The sequence below is a fragment of the Solanum lycopersicum genome, chromosome 11 (assembly GCF_036512215.1).
Source record: "Solanum lycopersicum chromosome 11, SLM_r2.1".
Lineage (NCBI taxonomy): Eukaryota > Viridiplantae > Streptophyta > Magnoliopsida > Solanales > Solanaceae > Solanum > Solanum lycopersicum.
This window is the reverse complement of record NC_090810.1, coordinates 37,542,041-37,554,062: the sequence shown is the minus strand read 5'-3', so window position 1 is coordinate 37,554,062 and position 12,022 is coordinate 37,542,041.

The following is a 12,022-nucleotide window of genomic DNA, read 5'->3' as shown; positions in this document are numbered from 1 at the left end:
AGGCTTAAGTCATGGACGGCCCCTTAAAGTTGTCCACATAATTCACTTAGACACCTCAACTAGGACTTGTACCTATTGGACACCTCTACTAATTCGGATTTGAACCTTTTGAATACTTTTTTGACAATCACCTAAAAGTATGAAATGCGTGTAATACAGTCGCGATGACGTGGAAAATTGACATTTTGACGGAAAAAAAAAAGAAAAAAAAGAAAAAATTCAAGTGTTGTCATCACTTTGAAATCCTATTCATCACCATAGCCCCATCCTCCACCATAGTTTTCATCACCTCCAAATCCTCTTAATTCACTATTCTTTTTTCAGATAGTTTCTTTTTTAAGTTGAAAATAGCAAATTGCGTATACATAAAAATTAATCAATACATGAACCTACAAAATATGAACCACTTATAATTTTAGATATCAATAAAATCATTGACTACATAATCATCTAAGCATATTCGTTTTCTTTATTTTAAATTTGATTTGTTAGATATGTTTTCAATAAAAATGGAAGAAGAAACATAGTAGTCATTGTATAGGTCTATATTTTTTTCGTAAATAAGATCACAATACTTAACAAATTTAAAGAAAATGAAAAAGGAAATCGTAATGGTGTTTCTATAGTTGAATATGATAGAGGTGCGGGGGGGGGGGGGGGGGGGGGAGGAAGAGGAGGCAGGAGAAAAGAAAAGGGTGGAAGGTGTTGGTGGCAACATCAATCGGCGAAGATGGTATTGGTTTTGGAAGAAGTTATGGCCAAGGAAGAAGGAAGAAGAGAGAGATTAAAAAAAAACTAAAATACGTTCTGACGCGCTTAATGGATGTGTATTACACCTTCCTTGCCATGTCAGCGAAAAGTGTCAAATATGTACTTATTCTGAACAATAGAAGTGCTCAATAGGTATCAGTCCTAATTGAAGTGTCTAAATGAATTATGCAGACAACTATAAGGGGCCGCAGATGACTTTAGCCTTCTCTTTTATATATCTTATTTTGTATCATTCTTATTAGAATTAAAAATAATTACACAAAGCAGTCTTTGTTGATATATTTTGCATTACGAGATTAAAGTAGAGGACAATTAAGCTAAAAATAAATATATTTGGTTAGAAATTCTTTTTTATGTGCTTTTAAGATGTCACAAATTTAAACATTAAGTAATTTGAGGTTATGAATGTATAAAGTTGGAAGTTATAGGTATTACTAATAAGTATTAGTTAAGTATAGAGGTTATGAAAGATGAAGAGGTGTGAGTTCATGATAAAAATTAAATTAAAAATAACTATATAAAAATAAGAGGAAAAAGGTAAAAAAAAATGTTACATATTTTTTTAATAAATAAAAATATGTTTAAGTAAAATCCTCCACTATTTTTATGATTTATTTTATTATATGACATATTTTCTTTTTACATCATTTTAGAAATTTCAAATTATAAAAGTCTCCAAATATGCTTCTAATAATAAACATTATTTTTAGTAATTACTATTATTTTGAACAGTATATACTTTTTCTCTTATTTTATATTATAGGAGAGATATCTCTTAAGAGAAAAATTGATTAAAAACAAATTTAAAAGGGACATAGAATTAAAAAGTTAATCAAAAGGAATAGAAAAAATTTTGAAATTATAAAAAAAAATGTAATCGTACGGATGTTTTAAAATAAATTTTAAAAATATTAATTTTTGTTGATTAAATTCTCAAAATTGTGAAACATTTGGCCTATAAATAATTTTTATATATAAATAATATTAAAAATAATGCAACGTTAAAATTATGTATTTTTATCATATCATTGTTATGTGATTGTGAAATACGAAATTATAAGAGGAATCGATTTATTTGATTCTTAGCTATATAATATTTGTATTTAATATTTAGTATTTTATTTACTTTAGGGAAAATGCACAAGTACCCCCTCAACCTATGCCCGAAATCCTGAGACGGACTTATACTACACTAAGGTCCTATTACCCCCTAAACTTATTTTATAAGTAACTTTCTACCTTTTATTGTCCTACGTGGCACTAGTTTGAAAGGAAAAATCAATCAGCGTTGCGCCCACAAGATAGTGCCACGTAATCCAAAAAGGGGTAGAAAATTATTAATAAAATAAGTTCAGTGGAGTAATAGGACCTTAGTATAGTATAAGTGTGTCTCTGAGATTTCGGGCATAGGTTGAGGGGGTAGATGTGATATATTACTTTCTTTATTACTTATATTTATTATGTATTTGTATAACATTTTTATAGCTAATGAGGAGGAAGATATTGTTAGACGAAATTAGAAATAAGATATATTGGCGTTTTTTCAATTAACTAATTAATCTGATAAGGAACCAATCAACTCTTATTGCATCGGAGGTTTAACCGGAGAACTCTAAACAATCCTTACAATAATATCAATACACATACATAAAATTAGTTAACTAATCAAGAAAAAATATTTAAAATATTTAGTTATATATGATTTGAAGGGGAAAGAAGGATCATGTTCTCAACATAACATAATTACAATCCTTACAATAATAACAACAAAAAGACATAAAATTATAGTTAACTAATCAAGCAAAAATATTTAAAATATTTAGTTATATATGATTTGAAGAGGAAAGAAGGATCATGTTCTCAACATAACAAAATTCGATTCTTCAAATTTATAAAGTGAATAAAGACAATCAGTGTCGGTAGAAATTACAAGAATAAGGAAAAAAATCTCAAAAAACTACAAAAAGAAGCAAAAAAAAATGAACAAATTATTTTTTCTATAAAAGAATCATGATTTGTATCATCAACAATCCAACCTAATAATATCAAATATATATGTAATTACAATAGAACAAAAGTAATAATGATAATTAGACATATCAAATCATTTTACCTCATAGAATCAAAATATGCAAAATATATAACATTATTCATTATACATCCCTCTCCTGCAAAAATTAGATCAAAGAAGACAAAAGAAATTAACAAATCAAAGAAACAAAAAATGAAGAATAAGGAAAATAAAAATAAAATGACCATCATGCAATATCTCAAAGTGGATTTTTATAGGTGTAATATTTAGGAGTTATAATTTTTATAGTAAATATTTTAAAGGTTATGAATATAATTAGGAGTTATATTATTAAACTAAATGCTAGGTGTTATATATATTATTAAAAGGTTAGAAGGTGTAACGCTCATTAAGTAACTTATAAATAGCAATATATATATATACACACACATAATATTATTGTGTAAAAATAATAATCTAAAAAATCATATTTTTTAATATATATATATATATATATATATATATATATATTTCTCATTATTGAGGCATGTCACATAGGCGGTTGAAGATCCTCATTTCTATGTATTGATTCGCCCATTTGGCTCAAATATCTTAATTAGTGTTCTAACATAAATATTATTTGAAAAATACATTTTACTTTTTTAAGAAAAAATATTATTTATATACATGAGTTTTAGAAATTATTAAAATTAACCATAAGTATGTGTAACAAGTTAATTGATCTTCGTTACAACAAACAACAAGTAGTGTTCATTAGAGCAATGTGGTAATTTGGATTGAGTGCAACAAGCTTCATTCCATATTCTTGAAGTAGATAAAGCACATGAATTTGTTAACTTGAGCCGATTGTTGATCATTTTCATCAATAACTATATCATCACTTTCATATTCACTAAATATTTCATCACTATTTTGGTATTCACGTAAAATAATTATGTAATACGATGCAAACAATTAATATAGTGGGTGTTTTTATAAAAGATAAAAATTTGGTGTAAAATTTTAATTTTTAAAATATATCAAATAGTGAGATTTGACCCAAAAACTAGAAAAAAAACAAGTATTTGAGAATTTGAAATATTTGTCAAATAATGACGAATTGTATGGACAAAAACACTTCCCCAAATATTACTTGGAAAATTTATGGCCTAACAGGTCCTTAATGTCAACTTTGTAGCTTAAAATGCTTGGATTTCTAATGGCTCACACTTACAAGGTGAATGAAGTCTAAATTTTATATCATGTATAACTTACATAAATCATATACTCAATTCCTTTCTAATTACAATAATCTCTTAAAATTTGTACCTTTTGGATACATAATTCACCATACATTAATTTTAATACAAGAAGAATCCTTCTGTTGCGCTTAAAGGGGAATAAGATCTGAAAATCTAATTAAATCTCATAAATTACGCTTACGTTTCTCCTTACTCTCAATCATACATAGGCAAATCCACAACAAAGAAATTTAAATTTTCAAATTGATCACCCTATTTGTTCAGCAAAGAAACCTTTCCGATTTGATTCACAAAACTTTGTCGAAATTTTGAATTAGCAAGGTGAGTTATGAAGGATATAAAAGTGATGGTATTGTTATTGGACAAACGATTTTTTTTTTGAATCTTCAAGTTCATCGAATATCCTTTCAATTTTGATTCAAGTTGTTTGGATTTGCTAAGTATACTTTCTATTTTTTAATTTATGAATTTGTATATTGACATATAAGTCGTGATACATTACTAATTACAAACTGATACATTACTAGTTTGATGTATATGTAATGTGTCTTTAGATCCCCAAAATTCATCTTTCCATTTTCCCAAAAAAAAAAATAATTTTTAAATCAAATTTAGCTACAAATTGTACTGATACAACATGAATATGTCGATCTTATTGAGACATTCTAGAATTTGAGAAAGTGAGATGAGGTATGAAAGATAAAAAAAAGTGATAGAATTGTTTGGTCAAAATATTGGCTTGTGAATCTCAAATCAATCATTGCAACTGAATAAGAGATCGATGAGTTGAGGAAAAATTTAGAGATCTAATACATCGATGAGGTGAAGAGACAATAGTTTGAATTTTCAATTTACTTGTTATGCATTGATACAACAAAACAAAAACTCTCAAGAAATGTATAGCTTTAATGGATCATTCATGCCTTTTAAAATATTGTGTAGTCATTTTTTGAATTTCGTTTCCCAAATGGGTAATTGTGTATTTGTGCATACATGATTTAATATATGTATTAATGTGCTTTATGTTTTATTGTATCAGATACATATCTGCAAGATCTTTACATTTTACCTCAAACTAAATAATTTTTTGATAATAATATTTAGAGAAAAAAATCTGAAATATATTTGAACTTTGGCCTAAATTGTTATAACGATATCGAACTTTGAAAGGATATTTTACCCCTCTTCACTATTTAATAGTGTAATTTAAAGGTATATATGTGTCAACGTAAACATCAAAAAAATTGCACCATTATTAAATAGTAATATGTCGACCTTGAAACTATATCCCTTTAAAATACACATTAAATAGTGCAAGGGGGTAAAAGATCCTTCATAAAGTTTGATATTGTAATGACAATTTTGGCCAAAATTGGAGTATTTTTCATACCATCTTCCCTAATATTTATGTATCATCGTTTATGAATTTGATACATACTTGAGTGATACTTTAATGTATCATATAGTTGTTAATTTGTAAATCTCTAAGTGTGATCAGATAGGCTTTTGTAGGATATAAATTGAACTTACAAAATCATATCTTATATGTTATTGAATAAGTTAGAATATTAGATCAATAAAATCATTCTTTGATTCTCAAAGTTTTCAAAATAGGGATTTGATTGCTAGATTGTTTGGTTTACTATACTATAAATTTATATCTCTATGGATGAATAATATAGTACAACTTTAATACCAAAACTTACATGGTATTAGAGCAATTTCATTCTTGTATTGCTTATCACTAAAACAACATTTACTCAATTAAGTCACCCAGCGGCATCGATAGAAGTGGAGAGTTCTATAAACAAATTCTAATAAACCAAGGCAGTGATTCTTCACATTTTTCTTTTCAGCATACTTCTCACAAGCTTAATAAAAAGAATTATTTGAAATGAGCGCAATTTGTCCTTTTGGCAATTGATGGCCAAGGGAAACTTGGACACCTGACTGGAGAAATGAGAAAGCCTGAACTAGGAGACACGAAAATGAACGCTTGGAGATTAGAAAACTTCATTGTAATAGCTTGGCTACTAAACTCCATGGATCTTATCATAGGTAATTCATATTTGTTTCTTCCCACTGCTAGGGATGTTTGCAAGGCGCTAGAGAGACTTGTTCCAATTTAGAGAATGCTTCTCATATTTTTGAATTAAAAATTAAATTGTGGAAAGCTAGGCAGGGGGAGAGAGGTGTTACTATTTATTATAATGAGATGGTTTCCCTATGGCAAGAATTAGATCAGCGCTATAATGATGATTGGAAGTGTCCTAAAGATAGCGTGAAAGCAAAGAAAAAAGAAGAAACTGAAAGGGTTTATCTATTTCTATCAGGGTTGAACCAAGAATTCGATGAGTTTCGTTCTTGAATTCTTGAAATCATTGCCCTCTTAGAGGGAAACCTTTTCTGAGATTAGGAGAGAAGAAATGAGGAGGAATATTATGCTAAAGATAGATACCAAATGGAAACAAAAAATAGAGATTATTTTGTTCTAGTTACTGTAATAAATGAAAATGACAAAAAAAGAAGTCCTGATGTGATTTTTGCAAAAAATATTGACACACTCGTTAGACTTGTTGAAAATCCATGGATAACCATCTAATTGGAATTGAAAAAGGTAGAAAACCATGGCAGCGAAGTCTTTCAATGTACCAGCAAAGAATCAGGGATGAAATCTTCTCCAGAAATTTCACCATTTCACCAAGGAACAATTGGAGCTACTGCACAAACTTCTCCAATCTGACTCCAATCAGTAAAACCGGTTCTCCTACTCCAACATGTTCTTTTTTCCAAGCAGGTAATGTATCTTTTACTATTTTTAGTACATATTCTACTGGTATTAGTTCTTGGATCATAAATTCAGGGGCTAGTGATCACATGAAATGGAAATTCCATTTTTTATTGACTTACATTTCATCCACAGGAAACAAAAAATTCAAAGTTGTTGATGGTTCCTTCTTAATAGTTGTCGTAAAAGGTACAGTCAAACTAACCCCCTTTTTTTACTCTTTTTGATATCCTTCATGTTCCAAAATTGTCTCGTAATCTTTTATATATCAGCAAATTGATCAAAACCTTAATTGTCGTTCTATCTTTTATTCTATTTCATGTGTATTTCAGAACATGGTCTTGGAGAGGATGATTGGCAATGCTAGAGTGTCTGAAGGTCTTTATTTTCATGAAGATGGTAACAATTCAACAAATTTAAGTTCATCTAGTTGGAACTTCGTTCTAGTTGATAATAAAGACATGTTATGGCACTATAGACTTGGTCGTCCTAGTTTGAAGCTTTTGTTACCTCAGTTGTTTATGAATAAAAGTGCATTCTTTTTGGAGTGTGAAACTTGTAAAATGGCTAAACATAGACGTTTATCTTTTTCTTTCCAAAAATATCATGCAACAAAACCTTTAATTAGATCCATAATGATGTTTGAGGACCTTCTAGGGTAGCAACTCTAAATGAGAATAGATGGATTGTAAGTTTTATAGATGATCACACTGGACTAACTTGGGTGTACCTATTGAAAGACAAAAGGAAAGCAAAACATATGTTTGAGGCTTTTTATATTATAGTTGTGGCACAATTTCATGTGAAGATTCAAATATTTCAGAGTGATAATGAGAGAGAGTTTTTCAATGAACAACTAGGCAGTTTTTCACTTCTAAGGAAATAGTGCACCAAAGTTCATGTCCTAATACACCCCAAAAAAATGGAGTAACTACGAGAAAAAATAAGTATCTTATGAAAGTAACTATGGTCTAAATATTCACAAGTGAAGTCCCTAAATTTCTTTGGGAAGCTCTTTTAACATTCACCTATCTTATTAATAGAACGTCTTCCCCTTATCTAAATTTTAAAACCCTTTTCAGTATGTTTAAGACATATTTTCCTAATTTTAGATTGACCACTGACCTATCCTTGAGAGTCTTTAAGTGTAGTGTATTGTTCATATTCATGATCATAATAGGAGTAAACTTGATCCACGTGCTAAGAAATGTGATTTTATTGGCTATGCCCCTAGTCAAAAGAGATACAAGTGTTATGATCCAAATACTATGAAGGTTATTGTTATAATGAATGCCACTTTTTTTGAATCTCAATTGTTTTTTTTGGAACTCGTCAAGATTCGAGGGATAATAAGGATCCTCTTGACCTCACATGTAAGGAAAAAACGATCTAGGTTTCATGATAGATATGGGAAATAGTATTTTTGGTGATAACTTAGATAAGGTAGGAGCTCCGAACTTAAACATTGAAATTAAGGAAATTGAGACAATACAACTTCTTCATGATAAAATTAATGACAAGAACATGGAACAAAGAAATTATAGGTTTTACATGAGAAGACACCGGAAGCAAGAAAATATATCAAGGATTCTCATCAAAACCAAATGTTCACCCTGCAAGATTTCACTAATATACAAGGTAATTCTATATAAACTAATTCTAATTTTCCCCTTGTTACTTTAGACCTTGATCATCCAATCGCTAAACGTAAAAGGGTAAGAAAAGTCACCAACCATCCCATGTCAATTTTTTTGTCATATAGAAACTTGTCCCCTTTCTATATAGATTTCCTTTCTCAATTATCTAGACTAGAGATACCAAAAAATGTGTAGGATGCTTTGAATGTTCCTAAGTGGAGGGTGACTATTCTAGAGGAGATAAAAGGCTTTTGATAGAAATGAAACCTGGGAAATAGTGGAACTTCCACGTGGAAAGAAAACAATGGGTTACGAATGGGTGTTAAACATAAATGATATAAGATGGGTCCTTAGAAGAGGTACAAGACACGTTTGGTAGAAAAAGGGTCTACTCAGACTTATGGGATTAACTATCTTGAGAAATTCGCTCTAGTTGTAAAGTTGAATTCAATCAGGGTTCAATATACCATTGTAGTCAATCTTGATTGGCCCTTTCAACAATTAGACGTCAAGAATGCATTATTGAAAGGAACACTTGAAGTAGAAGTCTACATGGATCCTCTTCTTAGTTTTGAAGAAAGATCTGGAACTAGAGTATGCAATTCTTTAGAACTTTAGAAGACGAATGTACATCCTTCTGCTCCATATCCTTATCATCATTCACTCTTGTATCTTTTTTTCACTGTTAACAATGACGTCATCCATGAATCTCAATCCTAAGTCCCTATTAGATAGTAGATTGACTTTTTTCGATTTTTAGCATTTTTCACCGTCGATTTAGAAGTCGAAGATACTTTCTTCTTTAACTAATTGGGTAAGCCCAGTATTGAAATATATATATATATATATATCAATGATGTTTGAAGATGAAAAACTAAAAAAATATAATTGAAAATTGAAGTTATGAAAAGAAATCTACATCTTGAATAACTTGAAATCATTAATTGGAAAGATAAAAGATTTGAATTCAAAAATGGATTAATGGGGGTAACTGTGTAGATATTTGTGGCGTGAAAAAGGGAGAAAAAAATCGTGGGAATTATGTATCTGACGATTTTGTGTTGCGCTAAAAAGGAATTTTGGAAAATCTTAAAACTGATAGGAAATAATGAAAATTATAGAAAAAGGTGCGTATATAAGTAATTTTTCCTTATATCAAATCTCATAGATTAAGGGCGTTTTAGCCTTCTATATTAAAATAATTTTAAATTACTTAATTTATGAGTTGGTATGATTGACCTGATTTTGGGTTTGATAGTAACTTAAAGGTATAATACATAAATATGTCATTTAACTTTGATTTTGACTATGCACAACTAGATACTTAAACTCGTACAAAGTTGAATAAATATACACACACGTCCTATGTGACATCCTACATGACAAATTTGTATTCCTACGTAGTGTCCTATATGTATTGTGCCACATAAGACTAATATGTGTGATTATTCAACTTTATACAAGTTTAAGTGTTTATTTGTGCACACCCAAAGTTTGAGGATATACATGTAAAATAACGCCAAGTTAAATGACATAATATATGTATTAAGCCTAAATTAAAAATTAAAAAAAAAATAATCATCTACCGTCTACACTCACCCCCCTCCCCTTCTTCCACCTTTCTTCTTCTTGATTGTCAACCATTTTAAATTTAATTTTTTTCTGGCTAAGCAAACTATCGGTCCTGCTCCTGGATTAACCATCCTACGTGACTCCTACTGCAATCAGACAGTGGAAAAAGAATGATAACTTAGGCGCGACGACACTTAGAGTTCTGAAGGTGAGTTAGAGCGTAAAAGTCTTAACATGTTCCAAAAAATGAAGTATACATTTCAAGTAATGACCGATTGAACAAGCGGAAAAACTGATGATATTCATTTGTAAATATTTAGTTCAATAGCTGGTAATTTAACTAATCAACTAGGTACGTATACTACATTTTTTTCTTTTGTGTCTATCCAAAATTTAAAATTAAAGAAAGAAAATAACTTATTTTCGTACCTCCACCCACCATACAAATCAAAAGAATATGAAATATAAGTTCATTTCAAATTTAAATTCTTGATGTCCTAATTAAGAATTAGAGGCTGGAAAAAAAAGAAACGACAAAGGCAATTGTGTAACTGAAAGAAAATTTTATATTAATATAAATAATAATTTTTTTAAATTGACAATCATGCAGGGCATGCGTCGATTTTTGTTAGATCTCCAGTTATGAATTGGGTTATAATGAACGAGGATTGATTTAAAATAGGTTTATATTAAGATATCATGAAATTAATATTGTTTTCAATATCATTTTCAATCATATTGAGTCAAATATGAATCATGTGTAGTTTTTATTATTTGAGAAGAGTGTATATTTAACCAATCAGATTAGACAATGTAATAAATAGATATTTAATAATTCTACTTTAGAGGAATTGTTAAAGATAAGGGCAAATATTAGCCAAAAGTTTATATCAAGGATATTTTTGAGTCAAAAGGTTAACGTTAGGGATATTTGAGGGCCGAAAGGTGGATGAAGGATAGTTTTGTACTAATTCAAATAATTGATGAGCAATTAAGACCATTCTCCATTAAATTTATTTTTAATGGTATTTTTATACAAGAAATTTGAATATATATATATACACACACATAATTTATTCTTAATAAAAATTTAGTATTTCAAATTTGAAAGCCTCAAGCAAAAGCCTTATATATAATAATACTAGTAATAATAATAATAATTTTATATATATATATATATATATATATATATATATTAATTTCAATATATAATTTATTCTTAAAAATTTAGTTCTTCAAATTTGAAAGCCTCAAGCAAAAGCCTAAAAAAAAAAAAAGCAAAAGCCTTACTAAAAAAAAAAAAGCAAAAGCCTTATTTTCTAAAGTATAAAATCGACCCCGATCATTGCCATAAATGTAGTTGTTCATGAAGAAGAAAAAAAAAAACGTTGCTGACTATAAGGAATTTGACCAAAATAAAATTTGACTTCTTTAGATAATTAAAAAGATATTAAAACCTCTTTTAATAAAATAAATATATACCTATTTTGGGATTAGACTAATGAGGCCATTTGTAGTTTAGACACCCCAAGAGAATAGCAAAAAGTTACTTGTGCTTCGGGGTTTCTTGGGGCCAAGAACTGTTCTGCTTTGACCTTAGGTATTTGAACTTTGACGCATTGAACTCAAGCTTGCCCACTCCAATTTGTCATTATCAATTAATGGGGAAAAGGATAAATATATTTTTGAATTATTAAAAATGGTATTGTTTATATCCATTATTATTTGTTAAGATTTTTATTTTGAGTTAAATTTTAAGAATTTTAACTAATATTTTAAGATATATTTTTTCATCATCTTGATATGCAAAAAATTATAATTTATGGTACTTTTCATATAGTTTTTGAATATTTAAATTTTTTTGTTTAAAATATCAAATTAATTTAATTTAATTTAATTTAACTTTAAAAATTAGTCAAATTGACTTTTGAAAAACGCATAATGACAAATAAAAGTGGATGAAAGGAGTATGTAGTTATCA